This window comes from Pseudonaja textilis, chromosome 10 (genome assembly GCF_049901715.1).
Source record: "Pseudonaja textilis isolate UNSWEBS1 chromosome 10, rPseTex1.2, whole genome shotgun sequence".
Lineage (NCBI taxonomy): Eukaryota > Metazoa > Chordata > Lepidosauria > Squamata > Elapidae > Pseudonaja > Pseudonaja textilis.
In genome coordinates this window covers 2,348,901-2,376,207 of record NC_141999.1, presented here as the reverse complement: position 1 = coordinate 2,376,207, position 27,307 = coordinate 2,348,901, and positions in this window count along the sequence as shown.

The following is a 27,307-nucleotide window of genomic DNA, read 5'->3' as shown; positions in this document are numbered from 1 at the left end:
AACTTTTGATGGCACAAGTTCACGCTGCTATGTTCTCACTACTTGAACGTCAGTGACAGATAAACCTATTTCTGGTAAACCTATTTCTGACCTATAGAAGCATTCTGGCAGTGCATTGGCCAGTAGCCACATCATAGGGAACAGCAAAAAAATAAAAAATCAAAGGAAAGTGTGATTGGACACAAAAAGAATTTGTCTCTGGTGCATAATCTCAGCCAGTCCTTGAGTATTGAAGATTTGTCCTGAGATGAATACAAACTCCAGCTCCTTTGGAGTGCAATGATGGTTTATTCATAGATCAGCAAACAACAAATACTCTTATCTGACAAGAAAGGCTAAAATCCAGGCAAGGTTAGCGTTGGGTTTCCCTTTCCTTTTATTACCATTATCATGAGACGCACCCTACCACACCCAGGCCTATATGCAGTTCTAGTTCTAACCATGCCTAACCCATTATCCCTAAATGCTATTAACCGTATAACATGCCTACATCCCTAACCTATTCCGACCCTCACTAACCGATCCCCACCTGGTGCCACCTTCACCATGTTTTAACCTAAGGCTTAATTACCACCTATATGGACCCCAACCCCCGCTAACAATATGTACCACGTCAATACATGAAAAGAGCCATTTCCAGCCCCACAATTGCTTCAGAATCCATCCTGTAGCCGACAGCTCTGCTGACGTCATTCCAAAGCGACCCTCAACACCATCGGCCAGCACACAAGCAGAAATACAGATCCAGCAGCAGCAAAGATAAGATGACATTCTCCACGGCCAGCTGACTTGCTGTGAGGCATGTTTGGAGCTGACGGGCCCGACACATAAGCTCACTGTGTACATATAAACAAGTAATAGGTCATAGATCATAAATCATAGTTACAATCATTAATCATAAGTTACAAACAACAATTGATAAATCATAAGAAAGCAATAGATAATAGGAAAGGTGAAAAAATGAGAAAAGGTGAGAAATGAGACAGTGCTGTTAGAATATTTGTAGCTCAGAGTTCATCTGTTATTCTGTTCTGTTCTATATTCTATGTTCCATTCTCTGTTCTCTGTTCTCTATTCTCCATTCCCTATTCTCTATTCTCTTGTTTATTTTCTGTTTTCTTCTCTTCTCCTCTCCTCTCTTCTTCTCTTCTCTCTTCCCTTCCCTTCCACTCCACTCTCTATTCTATTCTATTCTGTTCGATTCGATTCTATTTCTATTCCATTCCCTGTTCCCTGTTCTTATTTTCTATTCTGTTCTGTTCTGTTCCATTTCCTATTCTCTTCTCTATATTCTCTATTTTCTATTCTATTCTCTAGTCTGTTCTCCTGTTGTGCTGTTCTGTTTTATTTCATTCCATTCCATTCTCTGTTCTCTTCTCTATTTCTATTCTGTTCTGTTCTCTTCCCTGTTCCCTATTCTCTTCTCTATATTCTCTTTTTTCTATTCTATTTTCTATATTCTAGTCTATTCTCCTGTACTGTTCTGTTCTATTCTATTCTGTTCTATTCTGTTCTGTTCTATTCTATTCTGTCCTGTCCTGTCCTGTCCTGTCCTGTCCTATCCTATCCTATTCCATTCTAATGGATAAGTAGCTAGTTCTTGTTGTGATTCACCCACACAGGGTGTTGCATATACATAGCAATGGAAAATGGGGCATGAGCCCTCAAGTCATTGAGTTGACTGCTTGGGGACGATATTTCCTGACTAAACATTAAACTCCATTATGGTTCTTTTAACAAGAAGCTGCTTATTAATCAATTAATGACTCATTTAATTGAGTCCAAGACCCGTTTGGCTCCAGCTTACATCAATATTTATACTTGACCTAGAAACATCTGCAGAATATTTGTACACATATTAGCTTGTATTTTCTTTCAACCAAATTTTCCACACACTCCCTCTCACATATGCAGTTCTTAAATGTGCATTTTATTTTATTTTATTTATTTATTTTGTCAAAAGCTTACAATAGAAATAACAATAAACATAAGTTTAAATATAAGAAATAGGAACTAATAATTGGGGACAATAGGACAGGGATGGTAGGCACGCTTATGCACGCCCCCTACAGACCTCTTAGGAATGGGGTGAGGTCAATAGAGGTTAGTTTGAGGGTAAAGGAATGGGAGTTTGAGCAGGTGACAAGAGAGTCAGGTAGTGAGTTCCAGACATTGATCACTCTGTTGCTGAAATTGTACTTCCTGCAATCGAGTTTGGAGTGGTTTACATTAAGTTTATATCTGTTGTGTGTTCTTGTGTTTTTGTGGTTAAAGCTGAAATATTCATTAACTGGTAAGACATTGTAACATATGATTTTATGTACCATGCTTAAGTCCAATCTTAGCCGGTGTAGTTCAAGGTTCTCTAAGCCTACAATCTCAAGTCTGGTAGTGTAGGGTATTCTGTTGTGAACAGAGGAATGTAGTACTCTTCTGGTAAAATATTTCTGGACTCAGTCAATTGTATTTATGTCTGATATACAGTGTGGATTCCAGAAAGCAGAGCTGTATTCAAGTATTGGTCTAGCAAAGGTTTTTAATGCCCTAGTTTACAAATCAGTATTACCAGAGGAGAAGGTTCATAAAATTAGATTTACAACTCTTTTTGGCAATACTGTTGCAGTGAGCTTTGGTGCTTAGGTCATTCGATATGAGAACTCCAAGGTCCTTGACAGAGTGAGGGTCATCAACAAGGTCATATCTGCCTAGCTTGTATTTGGTATATAGATTTTTTTTATCAATGTGTAGGGCAGAGCATTTGTTGGTTGAGATTTGAAGTTGCCAACTGTTAGACCATTCAGACACATAATCAAGGTCTTTTTGAAGGAAGAAAATTTTGTATACATTTCCCCCATATACAAATTTTGGAAGGGCAAAAATGCTATATTCTGATGGGATGAATTTCTGGTTTACTTATTTGGAAAATTTATATGGTTACCCAAGTTCAGCAAATAACTTAGGCAGCCAACAATATAAAAAGCAAACAGAACAGAAGGATACAACTTAAAGCAATGGCCATACAATACAATAACTGAGGCATCTCACCAACCATTCTTGGCTCCCAAACATGCATATGGTGCTCCATAAGCTGCTGCCCCCATACCTGACGGCAAAGCAGGTTTCCACAGTCCCCCAAGAAGGGTAGGTAGATGATAGATAGATAGATGATGATGCAGATAGATAAATAGATAGATAGATAGATGATGATAGATAGATAGATAGATAGATAGATAGATAGATAGATAGATAGATATAGAAAATAGAAGAGAGAGAGATATTAGATAGATGGATGGATGATAGGTAGATAGACATATGAGACAGATATAGGATAGACAGATAGATAAATAAACAGATAGATAGATCGATAGACAGACAGACAACAATAGTACAAGCATACAAACATATATTGCTCCATAATGTTTGACTGCCCTCCCTAAGTGCTTTACAGAGTCAGCATCTTGCCCCCAACAATCTGAGTCCTCATTTTATTGATCTTGGAAGGATGGAAGGCTAAAACTACTGCACCACCAAGACTGATGAGACAGAAGGGAGGAGGGAGGGAGGGAGGGAGGGAAAGAGAGAGAGTCAGGATGGCCTTCCTAGCAAGAGTTGCCACCTGCTTCTTCAGCAGGAGTGGTGTGTCCAGGAGGATACTAGACTGTGTGCCTTTTCTGTGCACTGGAGTGGGACAGTGCCACTCCATCCAAAGTTCTTGGTGGAAAACTCCATATCCAGGCAATCTGAACACTCAGAGCCCTTCACATTTGCCAGGGCTGAAGCCTCCCATCCAGATCTTCATTGCCATCAGACACAGGTATAAGGGTTGCCTCTCCTCCTAACTTAAAAAAGTGAAGACTCTTGAAATGAAGTATTTCAAAAGGAATATTTTATTAAGTAGAAGTGACAGCAATACATCCAAAGCAAAGTCTGACTACCCTTAGGCAAGACAAGTAGAATTATAGCAGTAGAGACCCCTCCCTTTAGCCAGATGTGGATTCAACCAATCCACAGGTGTGAAGATGTTATTGTACCAGCTACACTGAGAAACAGATAAGCATACATTCCTATGGCCATCTTCCATGGGATTTAAATTATTTAAAAGAAATAGACCAAATAAAAGAGGAGGTGGAGTTGCACTATATATAAGAAATAACAACAGCTCTACAGAAATAGTGCACAACAATGATGAAAATTATCTTGAATGTATTTGGGTCAATATTAAAGGGGAAAAATGACATTGCCATAGGTCTATACTATAGGCCACCCAACCAAACAGAGGAAATAGATGAAGTTTTTGCTAGTCAGCTAACTAAGGTATGTAGGAAGCACATCACAATAGTAATGGGGGATTTCAACTACCCTGACATCAACTGGGAGACAAACTCTGCACCAAGTGGAAGACCCAACAGGTTCCTAACAAACCTAGCAGACAACTTTGTTTCCCAAAAAGTAGAGAAGAGAACAAGGGGATTAGCCATATTGGACTTAATTCTCACTAACAGAGATGAAGTGTTGAAGCTACAGGAACCTTGGGAGCAAGTGATCCTGCAATATTGGAATTCAACATTATGCAAGCACAAGTAGTAGAACAAAGTCTTGGACTTTAAGATAGCTAATTTCAATAAACTTAGAGAGAGCTTGGAAAGGATTCCATGGATGAGAATCCTCAAGGGAAAAACAACTCAAGAAGCTTGAAAGGTGAGATTATAAAAACCCAGTCTAGCACAATACCAATGAAAAATAATCAAAAGAAACCAGCATGGCTGCCTAAAGAACTCTCTGACAAATTGAAAGACAAAAAGAATAAGTATAAAAAGTGGAAAGAGGGGCAAATAATTAAGGCAGAATATCAGCAAATAGCCCGAGCCTGTAAAGATGAAGTAAAGAAAGCTAAGGCTCACAATGAACAAAGGCTTGCAACAAAAGTAAAAAATAAACCCCAAAAAGCAACTTCTAAAATGTTAAAAACAAGAGAAAAGTCAAGGAAATAATTGGTCCATTGCTGGGAGAAAGTGGCAAGAAGGTGACAAGCAACTGGGAGAAAGCAGAACTACTTAGCTGTTTTTTGGCATCTGTCTTTACACAAAACAGTCCAACTTATCAAAAACAGCACCATAAAAAACAGAAGAGGAACACAAGTTAAAATAGGAAAGAAAATGGTAAGTGAACACCTGCCTACCCTAGACGAGTTCAAATCACCAGGACCGGATGGATTACTACAGACCTATCAGACTGACTTATCACCCTCAATACCAGGGAAGATTCTGGAAAAGATAATCAAGCAATGAATCAGTGAACACCTAGAAGCAAACAAAGTAATAACCAGAAGCCAACATGGGTTTGTTAAAACAGATCGTGCCAGACTAATCTTATTGCATTCTTTGACAAAGTGACAAAATTAGTTGATCAGAGGAATGCTGTTGATATAATTTATTTGGACATTTGATGAAGTAGACCATAACCTACTACTAGGTAAAGTAGAAAAATGTGGGTTAGACAGCACCACCACCAGATGGATTCATAACTGGCTGGCTAACTGCACTCAACGTGTAGTCCTCAATAGAACTGCATCTACATGGAGGTATGCAGTGGAGTACCCCGAGGCTCTGTTTTAGTCTCAGTACTCTTCAACATCTTCATCAATGACTCGGATAAGGGGATAGATGGGGAACTCATCGAATTTGCAGATGACACCAAGCTGGCAGGAATTGCCAACACTCCAGAAGATAGGCTTGAGATACAGAAGGATCTTGACAGACTTGAACATTGGGCGCTATCTAACAAAATGGAAGTCAATGGTGAAAAAAGTAAGGCAAGAAAAATCAAATGCATAGGTACAGTATATGTGGTACCTTGCTCAATAGTAGTAACTGTGAGATGGATCTCGGAGTCCTAGTGGACAACCATTTAAATATGAGCCAGCAGTGAGCAGTAGCTACCAAAAAAGCCAACACAGTTCTAGGCTGCATAAACAGAGGGATAGAATTGAGATCATGTGAAGTGTTAATGCCACTGTATAATGTCTTGGTAAGGCCACACTTGGAATACTGCATTAAGTTTTGGTCGCCATGATGTAAAAAAGATGTTGAGACTCTAGAAAAAGTGCAGAGAAGAGCAACAAAGATGATTAGAGGGCTGGAGGCTAAAACAGAAAGAACGGTTGCTGCAATTGGGTATGTCTAGTCTAATGAAAAGAAGGACTAGGGGAGACATGATAGCACTATTCCAATATCCCAGGGCTGCCACTGAAGAGGGAGTCAAGCTATTCTCCAAAGCACCTGAGGGCAGGACAAGAAGCAATGGGTGGAAACTAATCCAGGAGAGAAGCAACTTAGAACTAAGGAGAAATTTCCTGATAGTTAGAACAATTAATCAATGGAACAACTTGCCTTCAGAAGTTGTGAATGCTCCAACACTGGAAATATTTAAAAATATGTTGGATAACCATTTGTCTGAAGTGGTGTAGGGTTTCCTGCCTAGGCAGGGGGTTGGACTAGAAGACCTCCAAGGTCCCTTCCAACTCTGTTATTCTATTCTATTCTGTTGTTGCCTCTCTGAGCAATTGATTTAAAGTATAAGGGGAGAGGAAGGTTGAATCCCAATCTGGCACCGAGCCTGGTGAAGGAGGAATGGGGAAAATTTTTCCATGCAGGCAGGTCTTTTCTAGAGCAGCCCATCCTGAGCTGCCACAGGAAGCTGGCAACTGTGTGGCTTTGGCCCTGACACGTTGCTTGCCTAACAGACTGGCAAAGGACTGGCATTTTAGTGCAGGTGGAAGACAGTTTCTAATTACCCGGCATGGGAAGAGCTGGAAGCTTTTGTTCCCTGAGCGACACTCATCTGCACCCTTCCACAAACAAACAAATGCTTTCTCACCTTTGATGTCACAGCACACTTTGTTAATAATCTGAGATAGGGCTGGAACAGAACAAAAACCAAGGCCAGAGAGGAGTGGAAAAGAGCAGCAAATGTGGTTTTGATTGGAACGGCGGCTTCAAGCATGGATAAAGGCTTCTTTTAAAAGAGAAGGGGAAAAAAGAAGCAAATTACCGGGTCTCCTAGCAGGCCTTTTTCTTCCTTCATGGGCGGCTGTCATTATATCTGACTACTGGCGCTGAAACTTCCTGAGTCGGAAAAGTAGCATCTCCAGGAGTCGCCTGGGCCATCAGACTCACTTCCTGTCATGAATCAGGAGGTGCCTGGGAGGCCCCTTTCAAACACAAGAGCCTTTTTTAGCTGCGTCTTTCTTCATCAGAAGCCTGGAGTGGCTGGGCTGATGGAAGACTGAATGGGAGGGAGGGAGGGAGGGAAGGAGAATGGAGGAAACGACTCAGATTGGTTGGTTACGCAGGTATAAGGTTATATTTGAGACCCATTACAGGTAGCCCTCAACTTACAACAATTCGTTTAGTAACCATTCACAGTGACAATGGCGCTGAAACGAGTGACGTATGACCATTTTTCACACTTACAACCACTGCAGCATGGTCACAGGATCAAAATCCAGATGCTTGGCCACTGGCTTGTATTTATTACTGTGACAGCATCCCGTGGTCACGTGATCACATTTTGCGACCTTGTAGTGAGCAAAGTCAATGAGGAAGTCAGATTCACTTAATAGCCATGCTACTAACTTAATAACTGCCCCGATTCGTTTAACAATTATGGCAAGAATGATTGTAAAATGGGGCAAAGCTCACTTAACAACTGTCTTAGCAATGGAAATTTTGGGCTCCATTGTGGTTGTAAGTTGAGGACTATCTGTACAATAACCTGATCAGGTAACAATTATGACATCTTAAAAAACTATTGTACTTGTGACACTACACCTTCTTAGGCTGTTTGGTTAAGTCCTTTTACCATGACATCAAGAAAATGGACAAAGTGTGTAGATAAAGGGCCTTGGTGGCCTAGTGTTTATGACACTGGGCTTGTCAACCAGACGATTGGCAGTTCGAGACCCAAGTACTGTGTGGTGGGTTGAGCTCCTGGTCTTGCCCCAGCTCCTGCCAACAGAGGTCAAGACTAGGGGCAGTTAATTTTCTTAAGGGGCCCCATGACAAACTGGGACTGGTTTGGAGGGCCAAACCAAAAGGGCTGTGAAGGTGTGTAGGCACACATGCATACACACACACACACACACACACACACACACACACACACACGGGTGGGATGGGGAAGCAGTTGCATTCAGAATAAATGCAATCCACATGGGCCAGACAGAGACAGCCAAAGGACTGGATGTGGTCCAGAGGCCATAAAATGCCCAAATGACTAAGATTGATGGTTGGCAGAAGTTGTTAAAGGTTGAATGGATTTTGATGAGAGATTATATTTTCTATGAGATCACTAGAGATACAAATGCAGAAAACAGATTGTTCATGGCTACATATTGCCCTGCATATCTACAGGCTTCCAACCTCTTGCCAAGACTCCTCACCACATGTATCCTATGTAGCCAAGTTCTATAGTGCAATCATAGTTCTTCTGGTCCACTTCACAGGGATGTTGAGGGAGCTAAACTAGGAATTCAGGAGACTAAATTACCCATCGACTGAGATCAATAGAGAAATCAGTAGAGCTGAGTGAATTCTCAGGGAGGAACCATTAAAAAACAGGCCACAAAACAGAGTAACAGAACACCATTGGTTGTTACCTACCGTTCAAAGCTCAAGCCACTGAAATATGTTATTAGTAGGTTGCAGCCTACATTTGACAAGGACGCTGCACTTTTTCAGGCATTAGGTAGCAGGCCCATATTTACATATAGACAATCACCCAACCTAAAGCAGATTTTCACAAACAACATGGTGCCCAGATGGAAACCTCACTCTGCAATGAACCACAATGTTTATTTTGCTCCCTACATTTACGGCCATAGTATCATCATTCCAGACCCTCACAAGTTCATACTGTCAACTCAGAAAACTTCCCTGGCCTGCTCCCGAGTTGTCATAGGCAGGGGGTGGGAAATTGCACCTTGCAACTGCACCAGGGAATTTACTCCGCAGTCATAACAAGACGTACTCTCGCCAAGCAAGTCACGGCCATCTCCACGGAGACCAGCATGCCTGAAGGGAGTGACTTCTACAACCTGAAAAATTACCTCATTGGGGAATATGACTGGTGACACACTTTGGGGGGAAGGGGATACAGGGTCAGAGGTGAGGTGTGAAGTGGGTGAAATCAGAGTTGGCTTCACCTAGGTAATGCTGACATGGTGCTCGTAATAAACAACAGCTGCCAGTATCTCCCCCACACCACAAACAACCCGCTCAGGTAGGGCAACCCCCGCCCTCCACAAGCCAGAGCCAATGGAAGCTGCCAAGCACTCCAGGTACAGTTAGATGGGGCCCAACAAGACAGCAGAGTGGAAGTGTTGAACGAGCTGACCCGATTCAGGGGAAAATTCGATGGAAACCCAAATCATCTGGCTCTATTCCTTGACTCTGCTGGAGTCCATTTAAACCTCTATAGAACCATGGTGAATGCCATTGCCACGGAAAGGAGAATCAAAAGATGGTTGGCAGCCCTCTATAAGAGAAGAGCCCCCCCTAAACTGCAGGACATCAATGAATTCCTGCAAGAACTGGAAACCAGGTTTGAGGAAGCGGAAGATGACCAGTATGCAGAGGATGAGATCCTGAGTTTAAAGCAGAGAGGATGACCCATTAAATAACACATCCGTGAGTTCGGAAGGGTCATATGGAAGCTCCCTGGTGAGAGGAGCTACTAGTCCATTTTTTCAGAGAAAGCCTAGACATGCAGAGGCAGCTGGATCCTAGTGAGAGAGGACAACCAGATCAGAGACCATCTGGCCAACGGGAAGCCATGGCAGCCCAGCCAGCCACAAGACCAACCCTTCCCTGCGGCCAATTGAAATGCTGCAGATGTGGAGGGTAGACCACTTTACATCAGCCTGCGCAACCTCAGCCCCAAAACCCAAGCCAGAACCACCACCCAGGGCGTGCCACAACGGGGCCCCAGGTGTGCCGCTGAAAAGTCTCGAAAAGCCCTTCAGACTGCAGTGGTCTCCCCCTACCCACTCAAAGGAGGGGGATCCACAGCCGATGATGACCAATCACCAGAACCCTATGACAGAGAGGATGAGGGGGGTAAGGATCCAATGGTGAGTGAACCTACCCACCCTTTCACCTTCCCAATATGCCTCACTGCCCCAAAAACAGGGGCCCAGGGTACATTTGAAGCCTTAATAGATTCAGACTAAACCAGATGTTTGATTAACTTGCCCACAGTCCTGAATTTAGTGATAAGAGCAAAGAAATTGGCCCTTCTGATTAAATTTGAACAAGTCAACGGGTCCCTAATGGGAGGAGCCCATGCCACCCACTTAACTGAACCAGGGAGGCTGGAGATGGCAGACCACTGGGAATCAATTCGATTTGTAATAGCTCCCAAAATGACAGACACAGTCATACTAGGGCTCTCTTGGCTAGACAAGTGGGGCCTGACCATTTGGTGGAGAGGAGGCAGCCAGAGGCTGAGGATAGCAATTTCCCACCCCCTCTGCACCAGCAAACAGAGGCATCACCCACACAGGAAGCTCCTCCCAGGGCCCCATCAGAACAACAGACCCCAGAAGGATCCCTAGGGAATACCAGGACCTCACTGAATTGTTCAGTGAGACCGAGTGCAATGCCCTAACCCCCCACCGCGCAATCGACTGTGCCATTGAAATCATCCCTGGGGCCAAGCTTCCCAAACCAAACTGTATCCCATGGTACCCTGAGAGATGGAAGAAATGCACGAATACATAGACAAAAACCTAGCAATGGGGTTCATTGAACCGGCAAAGCCACAAGTCGCAGTCACAGTCCTATTCAAAGAAAAAAAAAGATGGTACTATGAGATTGTGCATTGACTTTCATGGGATAAATGGTGTGTGCTGATTATACCCTCTTCCTCTCATGATTTATACCCTCCCTCCTTCATGAAGGACATGCTGTCCCACTTAGCCAAAGATAAGGTCTTCACTTCACCTCAGAAAATTTGTATTTGTATTGACACTAGAAGTATTAAAGAGAGATATCAGACAAGATGAGGAGATAAAAGGGATGGAAATAAAAAAAAGGAAAAATATAAGTTATAGGCATTTGCAGATGATTTAGTCTCTATTCTAGAAGATCCTCTAGAAACAGGACCTAAGCTAATAAAAAAAATAGAAGAGTCCATAAAAAAATAGAAGAGTCCAAGTGACAGGATTGAAAATAAACAGAGAAAAAACTAAGATGCTAGTGAAAAATATTACAGAAACAGAAAAAAGAGATAACAAAGAGATTAGATATCCAGATCACTAAGAAAGTAAAATATCTTGGGATTCAATTAACAGCAAGAAGTGTGACGATTAAAGAAGATAATTATTATAAATTGAAACAACAAATTAAGACAGATCTGGAAAAATGGAAAACTGCAATTATCGCTAATAGGGAGAATAGCAACAATCAAAATGAATACATATATATAAAAATCCCACAAGAGTTCATGGATAGAGTGAGCCATAGTTCCAAAATGTATCTGCCTTTGAATCACATCAGTTCATCTGAAAAAAAAATACTACAACTTCTTCTGATGTTGGACTATCATAGACTAATGTGGCTCTCTTCTTACAATGTTTCCTGTCACGGGAACTTAATCATTTCATTTTGATGAACATACCAAGCAGCCTTCTGGCCTCTTAGCCAAAGAGAGGTCTGGTGTCAGAGCCCTGTTGTGATGCCGTCGTTCCTGGGAAGGAGAGACCCTGGATTAAGTTACTCATTTATTACCCTCATCCTGTTTCACCCTGGTTCTTATGTATCCTGTAATTCAGGGGTGGGATTCAAATTTCTTAACAACCAGTTCTGTGGGCATGGCCTAATTTGTGGGTGTGGCTTGGTGGTCATGTGACTGGCTGGGCCTGGCTTGTATGTAAATATTATAAATATTTATGTAAATATTGAATTTTTTATTAAAAAAGAGAAACTTACTCAAAATCAGGCAAAGCAGGCAGGCACATTGAGTTGCTCACAGGATCACAGATTCAGTTAGAGATATATAATTCTGCAATCTGCTACCTGAGTCTGTCACATAAAATTTGCTTGCAAGCAAACTCACAAAATTAACTCACAGCATACCCTATATGTAAATATATTTTTTTTTTATAAAAAAGAGCAACTTTCACCCAAAATCAGGCAAAGCAGGCAGGCAGATTGAGTTGCTCACAGAATCACAGATTCACTTAGAGATCTATGATTCTGCAATCTGCTACCTGAGTCTGCACTGAAAAATAGAAGCTTCAGTCCTAAGGAAGGTTCAGCTCTGATTTTAGATTAGCTAGAAAGCAAGAAATCCAACATTTTCCTGCTTTCTAGCTAAATCTAAATCTCCTGCACAACAAAACAGCTGATGGTCGGGGGAAAAAAAGGAAAAATAGCAACTTACCAAATGCAGGTTCGATGGTGCACATGCCAAATAGGAGTGAGTGGGCGGGGCGGGGCAAGACGGGGCCCGCCAGTGGCATGATTTGCCGGTTCTCTGAACTGGACAGAATCACAACAACTGGTTCTATAGAACCGGATTGACCAGGTAGAATCCTATCCCTGCTGTAATTCCTTCGTTTATAACTATCTGACACCTATCTGCCCTGTGCTTTGATTTACCTTTGGGGAATGTGTAGGGGGGGGGCATCTGTTTTATCTCAGTTAAGAAGCCTCTGGAGCAGGGGTCTCCAACCTTTTGGACCTCAGGGACCACCAAACTCATAATTTTAAATCCCAGGGACCAGTAACCAGTTCTGTGGGTATGACCTAATTTGTGGGTGTGGCTTGGTGGTCATGTGACTGGCTGGGCATGGCTTGTCAGTAAATATTATAAATATTTATGTAAACATTGAATTTTTTTATATAAAAAAGAGTAACTTTTACCCAAAATCAGGCAAAGCAGGCAGGCAGATTGAGTTGCTCACAGAATCACAGGTTCATTCAGAGATCTATCTATCTGCCATCAGCTAGCTCAGCCTGTCATATAAAATTTGCTTGCAAGCAAACTCACAAAATTAACTCACAACACACCATATATGTAAATATTGAATTTTTTTATTAAAAAAGAGCAACTTTTACCCCAAAGCAGGCAAAGCAGGCAGGCAGATTGAGTTGCTCACAGAATCATTTCAGCGATCTATCTATCTACCATTGGCTAGCTCAATCTGTCACATAAAATTTGCTTGTCATGAGTCTGCACTGAACAAACGAACCTTCAGTCCTAAGGGAGGTTCGCTGTGCTTAAAAGCAGAGCTGAAGATCTAAAGACTAGCTAGAAAGCAAGAAATACAACCATTTCTTGCTTCTTACCTAATCTAAATCTTTCAGCACAGCAGAACAGCTGATGATCAGGAAAAAAAAAAGGAAAAATAGCAATTTATCAGGCAACTTTGCCTGGTAAGGAGTGAGTGGGTGGGGAGGGTTCCAGTGGGACATGTGGGCAGTGCAGCCTTGTGTTTCTGCACAGCCTGGATTAATTGCTTTGGGCGTGGGGGGTGCTCTAGGGTTGAGATTTCTCTGTGGCTGACCAAAATTTTCTCGCGGCCCACCGGTTGGTGAGCACTGCTCTGGAGAGAAGTGCCTGGGAACAGTCCCGTCTTCCCAACATCTTCACACCTGTGGATTGGCTCACTCAACATCGGACTGAGGGGAGGGGTCTCTAACTCCTTTATCCTAACAGAATTGCCTAAGGGGACCTTAGAGCCTGCTTTGTTTTTGTCTTGCAATCACTTCCTTTCGGGTTCCTTTTGACATGCTGCTGTTTCAAGAGTCTGTACTTTCTTGATTTGGGGAGTAGAGGCAGGACCTTACATCTATCCTGCTAAGTTAATCCCCACCAAAGAGAGTCTTGTGTGCAGGGATCTGTAGGACACTTTTTGCCTCAGCTTTCTTCTGTTTTCTAGGGCTGAAAAACTACAAATCAGGCCATCAAAATGAGATTTTGAGATCCAAGCGAGGCAGGTGACCTCTTGGTGAAGGGGACGGAGCAACACATTGTGAGCTAATCTTCAGCAGGATGTCACAGAGATGTTTAAAATACACAGGGATAGCAGCAGGCACTGTTAACCAAGTCCTGCAAAGCCTTCATAATTTATCTCTCCTAAAGCATCATAACAGAACTGCTATTCACAAGAGCCAATAAATGAGGCAATATCTCAGTATTGATTTTGTGCCTTTCCCCACTGGGAAACTGGCTTTTGATAATTCAAACTCTATAGATTTTCCTATAAACAAAAAATGAATATCTGCAAAAGGAGAGGGAAACAGGAAACTAGTTACAGCAGAGACAATATTGCAGAACTACAGGAGATGGATTTTCCAAAACAACCTCTCACATTTCAGAGGCCAATCGCAGGACCAACTAAATGCCTGAAGAAAAGCTATCGAAGACAAGCTATTGAAGAAGATTGAAACCGTCCATATCTGAAACAATGAATGCTTCCCTTTTTTTTTTCATTGATCTTTGTAAGCAAATACAAAAAAGAAGAATCCACTAAGTTGCACCGTCAGATTAAAGATTTGCTGCAAGTGTTAGAGCTGGATACAGATGGTGCAAATAGCCCCATAATCCATTCAGTAACTTAATAAGACTGAAATAAGTGTCAAGGAGGTTCCTGTCTTCTTCCAAGGCCAGTAGAAGTCCAGACTTTGAACACTGAATTCATAAATATCTTGGATTCCATTCAGTGAGTAGATCATTTCCCTGCTGAGATGTTCTTCCCCTATCAAAAGGAGCGAAAGTCAGCATCGGGTGATCAGTCCACATGAGTAGGAAGCTCAAGCAATTCACTCACATTTTGGCCTTAGATTTTTCTGCAGATATTTTGATCGGGATTTGCAAATTTCCTTTTGATGGAGGGTTTATTTTTTGCAATGGATGGAAACTAATCCAGGAGAGAAGCAACCTAGAAATAAGGTCAAAACTTCCTGCCAGTTAAGAATAATTAATCAGTGAAATGGTTTGCCTTCTGGAACACCCAGAAGTTTGTCTGAAATGAATCTCTTGCTTGGACAGGGGTTGAACTAGAACGTTTGGACCTCAGAGACCACCAAACTCAGAATTTTAAATCCCGGGGACCACTAATATGAATTTTGACTGATGGTGGCTTGCTGATGTTGCTGGGAGAGAGAGAGAGAGAGAGAGAGAGAGATCTGATCTAACCTCTCTCCGTCTCTCTCTCTCTCTCTCTCACACACACACACACACACACACACACAAAAACACACAGAGGCAGGCGTGGGATTCAAATTTCTTAACAATTGGTTCTGTGGGCATGGCCTAATTTGTGGGTGTGGCTTGGTGGTCACGTGACTGGCTGGGCATGGCTTACATGTAAATATTATAAATATTTATATAAATATTGATTTTTTTAATAAAAAAGCAACATTTACCCAAAATCAGGCAAAACAGGCAGGCAGATCGAGTTGCTCACAGAATCACAGATTCATTTAGAGATCTGTGTTTCTGCCATTGGCTAGCTGAGTCTGCACTACTTCAGTCCTATGGAAGTTTTGGCTCTGCTTAAAAGCAGAGCCAAAGATCTAAAGACTAGCTAGAAAGCAAGAAATGCAATGATTTCTTGCTTTCTAGCTAATCTAAATCTCCTGGCACAGCAGAACAGCTGATGGTCAGGGGGAAAAAAGGAAAAATAGTAATTTAGCAGGCAAGTTTGCCAGGTAACGAGTGAGTGGGCCGGAGCGTTCCCACAGGCCATGAGGGTTGTGCAGCCTTGTGTTCCCGTGCAGCCTGGATTAATTGCTTTGGGAGGGTGCTCTAGGGGTGAGATTTCTCTGCGGACCACCAAAATTTTCTCACAGACCACCAGTGGGCCTTGGCCCACCAGTTGGCAACCACTGAACTAAAGGCTGGGGTCCCTTCCAACTCGATTATTATGCTCTGTTTTCCTGTTATTGTTTCTATTATCACATCTATCTATCCCATCAAGCCCAAAGAAAGTCTGAAATGGTATATGGTCTCCTTCCACAAGCAGGGGGTTGGACTAGAAAGACCTCTAAGGTCCTTTCCAACCCGATTATTCTATGCTGGAGAATCCCACCTAGATAGTGGTTCCCTCAGGATCTTCAGCAAGGGCTGAACGTTCATGCTTGAAACCCTGAAGAATCTTCCTATTCATTGTCACAAATGTTGATTTATCCCCCCCACCCACATATATATATATGAGACCAGTTAAGAGACCAGTAGAAGATATGCTGCCTAAGGAACAATCAGATTAGGGAGGGCATAGCCTGCAGCTATATAAGATGAAGAGAAAGTGGCTCAGGAGGCACCTCCACACAGATACACATAAGTTCTTTGTAAAGAATCAGAGAAATATTTGTACTATCAGACTTGCAGGATTCTGCTTATTTAACTTTACAGTGCATGTAGTCCTTGATTTATGACTGTTTTTAATAATGGTTCAAAGCTCTGACAGCCTCAGAAAAAGTAATTTATAAGTGACTCTTGCACTCATAACTCTCTTTCTCACCCACACCCAAACCCCTGGTCATGTGGTTGCTATTTGAGCTCTCAGCTCTCAGAGTCCTGAAGTCACATGGATTCTGTTTTGTGACCTTTCCAGAAGGTTTCTGGGAAGCAACATCAACTGGGCAAACTCAATTCATTTAACAACCACCTGATTTGCTTAATGACCATGGAAAAATGGTTGTAAAATAAGTCCGGTCACATAATAACTGGCTTTACAAGTGCATTAACATATGATTAAATTTCAGATCTCAATCAAGGTTGTCAGTTGAGAACTACTTGTAAAATAGAATTAGCCACACTTCCAATGAAGATGGCTGACTGAATACATGTTCAGGGAGGGATCCCTGAAGGGTTTTTCCCTGGGCTTGTAGCTCTTCAACTGCTCCCTGAAGAGGCTGGGATTCCTTCAGTTTTTATGACCCACCTGGATTACTCCTCAAGATCCTCCAATACTGCTGTGAACAACTTCAGGAGCTGAGCTTCAAAGCTGTTACCTGCCAAAGCTCCTTTTTCCTCTGTGTTGTATTGTTCTTATTGGTTCCAAGGTAGAATCTAAGAGGAAAATGGTTGGTCATCTTGCTTTCAAGATTGGGGAGTGAAAAGACTTGGCAACATGGAAGTACTCAAAGAGATTTTTCTGCTCCAAGACCCGAGAGAAGCAAATGAGAAAAACGTACCTACACGTGCATCTACTAGCTTCTCACTACCAGTATGTCTCTTGAGGAAGGCTGTTTTAGGGATGATTCTCAGGCCAACAGGGTGAAACCTGTGGTCCTCCAGATGTTCTGAACTATAGCTCCCAGCACGGGACAACATTACTAAACGGTGGGAACTGTAGTTTGACAATGATTGGTTTTCCAGGAAGAACAAAGCTCCCCTGCAAACAACCTGCACAATTGTACCAGGGTACTTTTCAGACTGCATGGTTGGAAAGTCTCCTGCTCTTCCATAATGCTTGAAAGAGGACTCCTTTAAACATGCAGCTTTTTTTGTTGTGTTTCCCACCCATAAAGAAAAACAAGGAGGGGAAGTATAGATGTTCCAGATGTGTTACAGCTTTTGCAGGTCTACCCAGAGTCCCAGATGTTCCGGGCAGGGACACCTCAGGCAAATAATATTGGATTACAGGTGAACTGCCTGGCAACAGAGACTCTCTCCTCTTGCCAGGTGTGGAGAAGACAACCTGTTAGCAACTCAGACCAGAGAGTACTAAAAGGGTCTTGTTTTTAATTTAATTTTCCAGATTCATGTTTTTAAATGCAAATTCCCCTGAACTAAAGTCTTATTTTAAGAGTTGTAACATTCACTGTTCATCCTGTAATGGGGTATTATTTTTCTAGATGTGCTGTTTTGCAGAATTTTAATAAAGGAAAGAAATATTAGTAAATTTTATTTGATGCTAGGATTCAACTTATACATCTTACAGTGAAATCCAACAATAGCCGCATTGTTATTTCTTTTTTGCTCCATTACAGATGTATACTGTATAGTTTGTCAGCATTCACTTGGACTAATGTCTTTGGTTTGAAATACAGACATTGATTTTTAAATTTTAATTAAATTTAATATGGTCCTTTACTCCAAAAGACTCTGGGCAGCTTATCAAATCCACAGATAAGAATAAAAAACGTTAAACCCCCCCATTGACAAGCAATCCAGACTAAAATGACTAGAATAACAAACAATACAAACCACACAAAATTACATGACAAACGCCATAATAATGGATCATACCCACAGTATGTGAACAGAGCCAAGTTTTAAGGAGAGAGGGCACTGTCCATATCTTGGGGGGGGGGGGAGTGTGCTGTCCAGACAGTATATAAGTAATTGGGAATTGAGATAGTTAAGTTAGAATTGGGAGCTATCCCCTTAAGGGAATGCCTCATGGTAAATATAGTTAATGCATCATGGGAAATGTAGTTCATGTCATGGTCATATCTGTAATCCTGATTGGTCACTGAATTGACCTTTGGTTGGCTTTACTCCTGCTTGGACCCCAGCAGTGTGCTGGTGTCTCACCCTTGCCCCATCATTATGGGATGAAAGATTACTATGCTTTTATACTATGAAGTCAGCTGTGCAAAGAGTTGGACATTAGATGAATCTTAACATAACTGTGAGTTATACCTTGAGAATGCCTTGTGACCCAATAAAGAAACGTTGTATGGAAGCCTTTGTAGAGTTTGGCCTGTCTGTCTTTATATTCAGCCAGCAATTAAAGACAGAACAGGGAGGCTGGAAGCTGTGATAGTGAAGGCTCATTTCCTTGATGCCCTCAAGATGGCAGCATTTAATTGAAAGGACATGGAGTACACCACTCAGCTCAAATTTACCAGGTGGACAGAGGGACTTGAAGATAGGCAGACCCTCAAACATCTAGGCCCTACACTTGAAGGGCATTTTTTGGTGGCAACCAGCTTCTTGAATTGCAACAAAAGCTGAACTGCCAACTTGTGTAGCAACTTTGACAATGGGCATCAGTAAAAGTGCCCATTACTGCTCATGCTGCTGTATATTGAACCAACTGTAGCTGGTTTTAAGAGAAGCCCAATGTAGAGCGCACTGCAGTAGTCCAATCACGAGGTGACCAGGATGTGAGTGGCCAGGGCCTCTCAGTCAAGGAAAGGGCACAACTGGTGCACCAGGTGAACCTATGGAAAGGCCTACCTGGCCACAGGTGCCACCTGCTCTTCAAGCTGCAGCTATGAACCAAAGGAGGATCTCCAACCTTGTGCACCAGTTTTGAATAACCTCATGCAACCTCATGCAAGGCCAACAATGAGCACATTGAAATGTGGAAATGTTTCTTATATCCTTTCCCACACCAAAATGTTTCACTTGCTAATTTCATCTGTTTAATAGGACACTGTTAAAGGCATAAATAACAACAGTAGAAACTGGAAAACCTACATTTAAAAGTACAAGAATTCCCAGAGAAAAGAGCTGACACATGCTGAAGCCAAAAGCAGATATAGGCTGAATTGGATGGCTAATCCCATTATCGAGCTGATATAATTCTGAAAACAGGTTTACTTGAGAGTGAATCCAATGAGAGAAAAAATAGGAAGAAATATATGGGCCACAAATGGCTAGTAATAACCCCATAGTCCATAGTATAATACTGTAGCAGAGTAATCCATAGTCTAATAGTAGAAAAAAAGAGCTGATTGGCATCTATTGCTGAAATCTGGGCACATGCTTGTGAGTGAGCTCCCCTCTTGGAAATGTGCACTCCTGAGTTGTGAGTGTGGCACCAGCTGTAGCCTCAGGGTAAGGCAGGGCAGGGCAGGGCAGGGCAGTAGCATCTGGGAGGCCCTTGTGGCTTTCAGAAGCACCACTCCACAAGAAACTGGTTGTGAGGTTGTGTGTTATAGAGCACATGGGATAGCACTCTAGCAGCCTCTCTTCACAAGCAACTCAAAGTGGTGGCTGGATTGGTAGTTTCCCAGGTTGATTAATGGATTGATTGATTTTGTGCCGTCAAATTGTTTTCAACTCCTAGCAGCCACATCAATAGATTTTCCCCTATGGCTAATGATACTGGGAAATAGTACGCTGTCCTTTTGGCCATGGGTTCAGAGGTGGCTTCGGAGTTCATAGCCACCATGGCAAACCCGGACCTGACTCAAGTTGTTACGGGCATGACTCAAAGTTAAGGATGTTAGCGTGAAATGGTCAGATTGCTCACTGTTCCTCTTGAAGTTCTCTGAAACTGCACTTGACTGCAGGACTGTTCAGTTGCTAAGTTGTGACAGACTTTTGGTGGACCCCCACATGGATCATACAGGCCAGGTCCCCCATCCTCCACTGTCTGTCAGAGTTTGCCCAAACTCATGCTCATTGCGTCAATGAAACCATCTAACAATCTCATCCTCTATTGTCTCCTTCTCCTTTTGCCTTCAATGCAAGGAGGAAGGAACTATCCCATCGGTCTATCTCAGATCCCTGAAACATTCTTTGGGGCTTCAGGGGGACCTGGGGCTGTTCACAAAGTTGGAATGAAATTGAGTTTGACCAAGGCTGTGTTTGCTACATGGAATAAACAAGGGCCAAGAGCCCTGAATCGGTCAGTCAGTCATTCTTTATTTTAGCGAAAGACTAGCATAAAAACAAGAAAACAAGAACAAAGCTGAAACAAAGAACAGCACGACCCAGGACATATTGGTTTTGTTTACTTTCTCTGTCGAGGCAGAACAAACTATTAGTAATATTCAGCTAAAAGGATCTAGACCTAAACTAGGAAAGCTGAGAGTAAAAACATGGTTTTGCTTAAAACAAAGACCTAACCCTATAACCCTAACCAAAACTAAATATGGTAGTCTGAATAAAAGCTAGAATTTATCATCCCCTGCCACATTTTAACAGCTGTAGAACAGAATTGGCAGCATCTGGTGTGCCCAAGAAGGGGACGTGGATCAAAAGACTCCGGCTACCCAGACTATTTTGCTATATGAGGGCAAATGAAACAAGGTCTACAATCTTGTGGAAGCCACAACTGTGTGATAAACACAAATAGCAGCCGTTACAACCCTTCGGCCACAGGAACACAATCAGGTAGCATAAGATATTATTTTATCCCTGACTCTACAACAGTGGATGGCCGAGCTATTTAACTGAGTTAAAGAACAACACAGTTGGAAGGCACGTTGGAGGTCCTAGTCCAACTCTCTGACAAAGGTAGGAGTCCTTCTACCATCCAGGACAAATGGCTGTCCGGTCTCTTCTTAAAAGCCTCCAGTGATGGAGCACCCAGAACTTCTGGAGGGAAGCGGTTCCACTGGTTAATAGTTCTCACTGTTGGGAAATGTCTCCTTATTTTTAAATTGGTTTTCTTCTGGATTAGTTTCCATCTATTGCTTCTTATAAATGTCATTTCTCAATCAGAATAGAGCTGGAAAGGACCTTGAAGGTCTTGTACGCTAGCTCTCTGCTCAAGCAGGAGATCCTATACCAAGGGTCTTCAAACTTGGCAAGTTTAAGACTTGTGCACTTCAACTCCCAGAATTCCTGAGCTAACATGACTGGAGGAAGAATTCTGGGAGTTGAAGTCCACAATTCTTAAAGCTGTCAAGTTTGAAGTCCCCTGTCCTATTTCAGACAAGTGACTGTCCACTGTGTCCAATCTCTTCTTTAAATTTCCAGTGACGGAGGCAAGCTGTTCCACTGATTAATTGTCCTCACGGTTAGGAAGTTTGTCCTTAATTCTAAGTTGCTTCTCTCCTTGATTAGTTTCCATCCATTGTTTCTCCCTCTTCTTTGGCAGCCCCTGAGATATTGGAATACTCCTATCATATCCCAACTAGTCCTTCTTTTCTCTAGACTAGCCGAATCCAAATCCTCCAACCAGGGATGGGATCCTACCGGTATAACTACCAGTCCCATCGCTCTGTGTCATGCGCACATGTGTGAGTCGTGCGAGTGCAATTTATGACCTGCTGAGCTGCCCGGACAGCTGAGTACCACTGAGTGCAACTGCGCAGCAATTGGAGAAGCCCTTTTCCCCCCTGCTTTTTCAACCGCAGCTGTGTCACGCAGAGCAGCTGCGGTTGAAAAAGCAGGAAAAAAAGGACAGGTAAGAGCCCGGGTGGCGGGCGGGAGGGCCAAAACAGCAGCAGACATAGAACCGGTTCTATATATGCTCTCTGTCTGCTGCTTTTCAGAACTACTGTTTCTACAGAGGTGGACAGAACCGGTAGAATCCCACCCTTGCCTCCAACCATTCTTCATATCTTTTAGTCTCCAGGGCTTTAATCATCTTAACTGCTCTTCTTTGCACTTTTCCCAAAATCTCAACATCCTTCTTGTAATGTGGTGACCAAAACTGGATACAATATTCTAGGTATAGTCTTACTAAGGCTTTATAAGGCGGTACTAATACTTCATGTGACTTTGATTCTGTGCCTCTTTTTATACAACCAGGGATTGTATTCGGGTTTTTGGCGACTCATGTTTAAATGATCATCCACATACTCCAAGGTCACAGTTATGGTTTTTGAACCAGATTTTGCCTAATCTGTACTTGTAGCTTCGTTATTTTCCTGCCTTGGTGTAAAACCTTGCTTATCGCAACACTAAATTTCATGCTGTTGGATAGGGCCCATGGTTCAAATCTGTCAAGATCTTTTTGGATCCTGAACTTGTCTTTGGGGGTTTGGCTATTACTGCCAAGCTTAGTATCATCTGAAAAATTGGTAAGTTCCCCTTCTATTCCCTCATCTAAGTCATTTATGAAGATATTGAAGGGTACAGGGCCTAAGATGGAACCTTCTGGCACCCCACTGCTTCCTTCCTTCCATGTAGATGCAGTACCATTAAGGATTACTCACTGAGTACAGTTTGTCAGCCAGTTACAAATCCATCTGGTGGTTGATGCTATCTATCCCACATTTTTCTAGCTTACCAAGAAGTAGGTTGTGGTCTATTTTGTCAAATGCCTTGCTGAAGTCTAAATATACTATATCCACAGCTTTTTGCTATCTACTAATTTAGTCACTTTTTAAAAGAATGAAATAAAATGGATTTGGCATGATCTGTTTTTAACAAACCCATGCTGGCTACTAGTTATAACTTTATTTGTTTCTAGATTTCACAGATCTGTTTTTTTATTATCTTAGTTTGCAGTTTCCTAGGTCTGTTTCCCCCACCCCCTTTTTTAAAAAAAGATGGGAACCACATCAGCTTTTTTCCAATCCTCTGGTAGTTCCCCAGTTCTCCAGGATTTTTAAAAGATATGATACAATGGTTCTGAGATAACATCTGCCTGCTCCTTCAGATCTCTGGGATATAATCCATCAGGTCCTGATGATTTATATTCATCAAGGTTAGACAGGTATTCTCTTACCACTTTCTTGCTTATTTTAATTTTTTACTTCTAGTCTGTTTTAGAAACTGACAGAATTTAAATCTCCAAAATGCTAAAGAAGAAACATTGACTTCTTAAGAAAACTTATTTGGTTGTTTAGATTGATCTTACTGTTTTTCTATACTGCTAATACACACTTTGTCAATACCTCAAGAGAGCTTCCTCAGAGGAAAAGTGAATCTCAAGGAGATGCCTCCTCCATGGAGCATTAAAATTACTGTGAGGGCCGGAAAGGTGAAGCTGATAGTCTGAAATAGTAGTTTTAACCAATAAGAAAAGGAAATCTTTGCTTTGACCTTAATTACACAGCAAAGGACTACATTTGAGGAATTTCATGGAATTGGAAAGATTTCTTATAGAAATTTAGAAATGCACAGCTTCCTAATTGAGAGAGTTATCATAGGGCCCAAGTTGGGAATACTGTCAACCCTGAGACTGATTTGGGGGAAGCCATCTTGGAGCTTCAGGGTTGCCGCACTAGAGCGAGGGATGGGAGGGGGATTGAAGATAGCTGGGCTTGTATAGTCAAAATAAAACACTTTCTCTTGGGAACCAAGGACGTTCTCACACCTGGCTGGAGGAAGGAGGAGTGATGTTACCTGACCAGCAGACGCTGGTTTGATTGGGCCATGCGACTGAACGTTTGGAGTTGAGGGAAAACCTTTGATTTTTACTTAGGTGAAAACCCTTCAGAGTTGATTTTTGCCAGATATGTGCCAATACGATATTTCTAATAAAGCTATTCTTTGAGGAATTCACTTGCCTCTGAGTTTTTGCTTGCAACGGATTTACTACTTGGAATCCTGACAAGTACACATTGGCAGAGTTTAATTTTAAGTCACTGGTAATAAATCAGGAACCACTTCATTTGGCAGAAAGTTCCAACGATCAAGGATGATTTAGAGACATTCTGAACTCTTGAATTTTGGTGAATATTTCTCCTAATTATGACCTGAAAAATGATGCCAGATTATTTAAAAGTCACTGTAAATTCAAAAGCTATAGCAGATAAATAAATAAATAAACAAACAAACAAACAAACAAATAAATAAATAAACATTCTTGTTTGCCAAATTTCATGACTATTTAACTGCCATAGTGATATACTGCTACACTGCCCTTCAGGGTTAGGAGGCACTGATTCCATGTCACTGCTTAACAACCTGATCAACCATATTATTCAGTAATTTCCACTCAGTGTCCCACTCCAAATGTCCTCAGCCTCCATATGTTCTCTAATTGGCATTTTCAACCAACTGTCATGCCCATTCTGTGTTCATGTCAGCTTGTTCCGGACCTCTATTTAGATCAGGGGTTGCCAACCTTTTGGACCTCAGGGAATACCAAACTCATAATTTTAAATCCCAGAGACTCCTAATTGGTTCTGAGGGCATGGCCTAATTTGTGGGTGTGGCTTGGTGGTCATGTGACTGGCTGGGCATGGCTTGTATGTAAATATTATAAATATTTATATAAATATTGATTTTTTTATTTAAAAAGAGTAACTTTTACCCAAAATCAGGCAAAGCAAGCAGATCGAGTTGCTCACAGAATCATTCAGCAATCTATCTATCTGCCATCGGCTAGCTCAGTCTGTCACATAAAATTTACTTGCTGTGAGTCTGCACTGAATAGAACCTTCAGTCCTGAGGGAGGTTCAGCTGTGCTTAAAAGCAGAGCCGAAGATCTAAAGATTAGCTAGAAAGCAAGAAATCCAACCATTTCCTGCTTCCTAGCTAATCTAAATCTCTCGGCACAGCAGAACAGAAGATGGTCGGAAAAATAGCAATTTAGCAGGCAAGTTTGCTGGCTAAGGAGTGAGTGGGCGGGGAGGATTCCCATGGGCCATGTGGGTGGCTCAGCCTTGTGTTTCTGTGCAGCCTGGATTAATTGCTTTGGAGAGGTTGTTCTGGGGGTGAGATTTCTCTGTGGCCTACCAAAATTTTCTCATGGCCCACCAGCCATGGCCCACTAGTTAGCAACTGCTGATTTAGATCAAGGGTCTTCAAATGTGGCAAGTTTAAGACTTGTGGACTTCAACTCCCAGAATTCCTGAGCTAACATGACTAGAGGAAGAATTCTGGAAGTTGAAGTCCACAAGTCTTAAAGCTGTCAAGTTTGAAGACCCCTGATTTAGATGCTACCGAGATTTTAGAAGAAGGGCATAGGTTTCTTCAATCTAAATTTGTATAAAAATATACTAGTTTGCAGCTGAAGAATTTATATATATGCTGGAATGCACTTGCACGCTGAAAATTGGTATTTGTCATAATTGTGTTACATTATTCACCAATTCAAAAAGCGTGCACAAATGCACATATTAAATAGTGTATACAGCAAGCAAAAGTATGTACAGGAATACTTTATATAAAGGGGAAAGCAGAAGGAAATGTGAACACCAACAAGCATAGAAGTTTTTATGCAATTCTTGGTATATGCCCTCTGAATTTGCAAACTGAGGCTGGAACACTGAATTTACAATTGGGAAAATGAGAAACTGAGCCAAACTGAAAGAGACAGGCCTTCCTTCCCAGGGGCATTTACAACCTCATATTAAAGACAAGTTGTCCTAAATTGGATGAATATAAGCTCTGCTAGCTTTCCCCCAGAGGTCAGTTTAAAAGCTACTTTTGATAGTAAGCATAAGCAACCTAGTTCCACTTTGGGCTTTATGCATTTTGTACAAATGGTATGGCCCAAAATGTTCAGGTTCTATTGCACTTATCTAGCAAGCTCCATGGAACCAAAAGGGCAGGAATGTTTTAAAAAATGCCGGAGAGTTGGAGTCTTGATGAGTGTGTGAATATGCCATTGTAGTCACTGCCATGTGTACAATTGAAATACCACAGAGACATCTTTAGGACAAGTGGGGGAAAGAAAAACAGAGAAGATGGCAACCAGGATTGAGAGCATGGCTGGCATGCTTTTCCTGCTGACACACAGAAATGTAATCTATCGCGTAAGATCTTTACTCTTCTTGGTTGGCCTGAGTTGTCTTCTCTCATGAGTGCAATGTCCTTGTGACTAGGGCAATGGGATGAGAGTGCACCTCTGGCCATGAAGGAGGACCCCAGGATGGGACTGTTCCCTGCAGAAATGATAGCCACACTTTTCTTGCACAGAACCAAGGCCAGTCCTTCTCCAGGAGATGGAACATAAGGCAAAACATTTTCCCTCTTGACAAGCATCATTAAAACACCACTAGTTGCCATCTGTTCTCCTAATTGGAAATTTATTACCAATTGCTTTTTATTAACATAAATAATATAACATCTCTATTTCATGATGTTTAGGCTGCATATAAATAGGTGCCAACCGTCACAAAATTAAGAGAATCCAATAGAAATCAATGGATTTCATTAAATCAGCTAGAAATATATAGGGCTATATGTAGCTATAAATAAAACCTGAAGGATATTTGACTGAAGCAAACCTTAAATCGAATCTTTGAATCAAATATTTAAATCTGCCCAAGTCATTTAATCACATGCCTCCCAATGACTACAGAAAGATTTGACTATCTGTTGTTTTCTGACTTCATTCACACTAGCAAAAATCAAGCACAAATGATTTGGAAATGATTCAGTTTCTGTTTTGCAGACTCCAAAATATCCATCCATCTGTCATTCAGTTCAATTCAGTGCATTTGATGAAAGATCGGTAAGAGAAAAAAAAAAGATCGGCAAAAAAGAAGAGAAAGTTAACATGCAAAAGTTGCCCAACAAGAGCCATCTATTACTCAATAGAATCAAAGACATTCTAAGAATACTGACAGCTGTCCAAAACACTGTAGCAGTTGACATTCTCTTCTACATTCCATCTATCTGTCTGTCTGTCTGTCTGTCTGTCTGTCTGTCTATCATCTATCTCAGCCCACACTCTCAAAACAAGTGCACACTGGGAAGTCAGATGCCA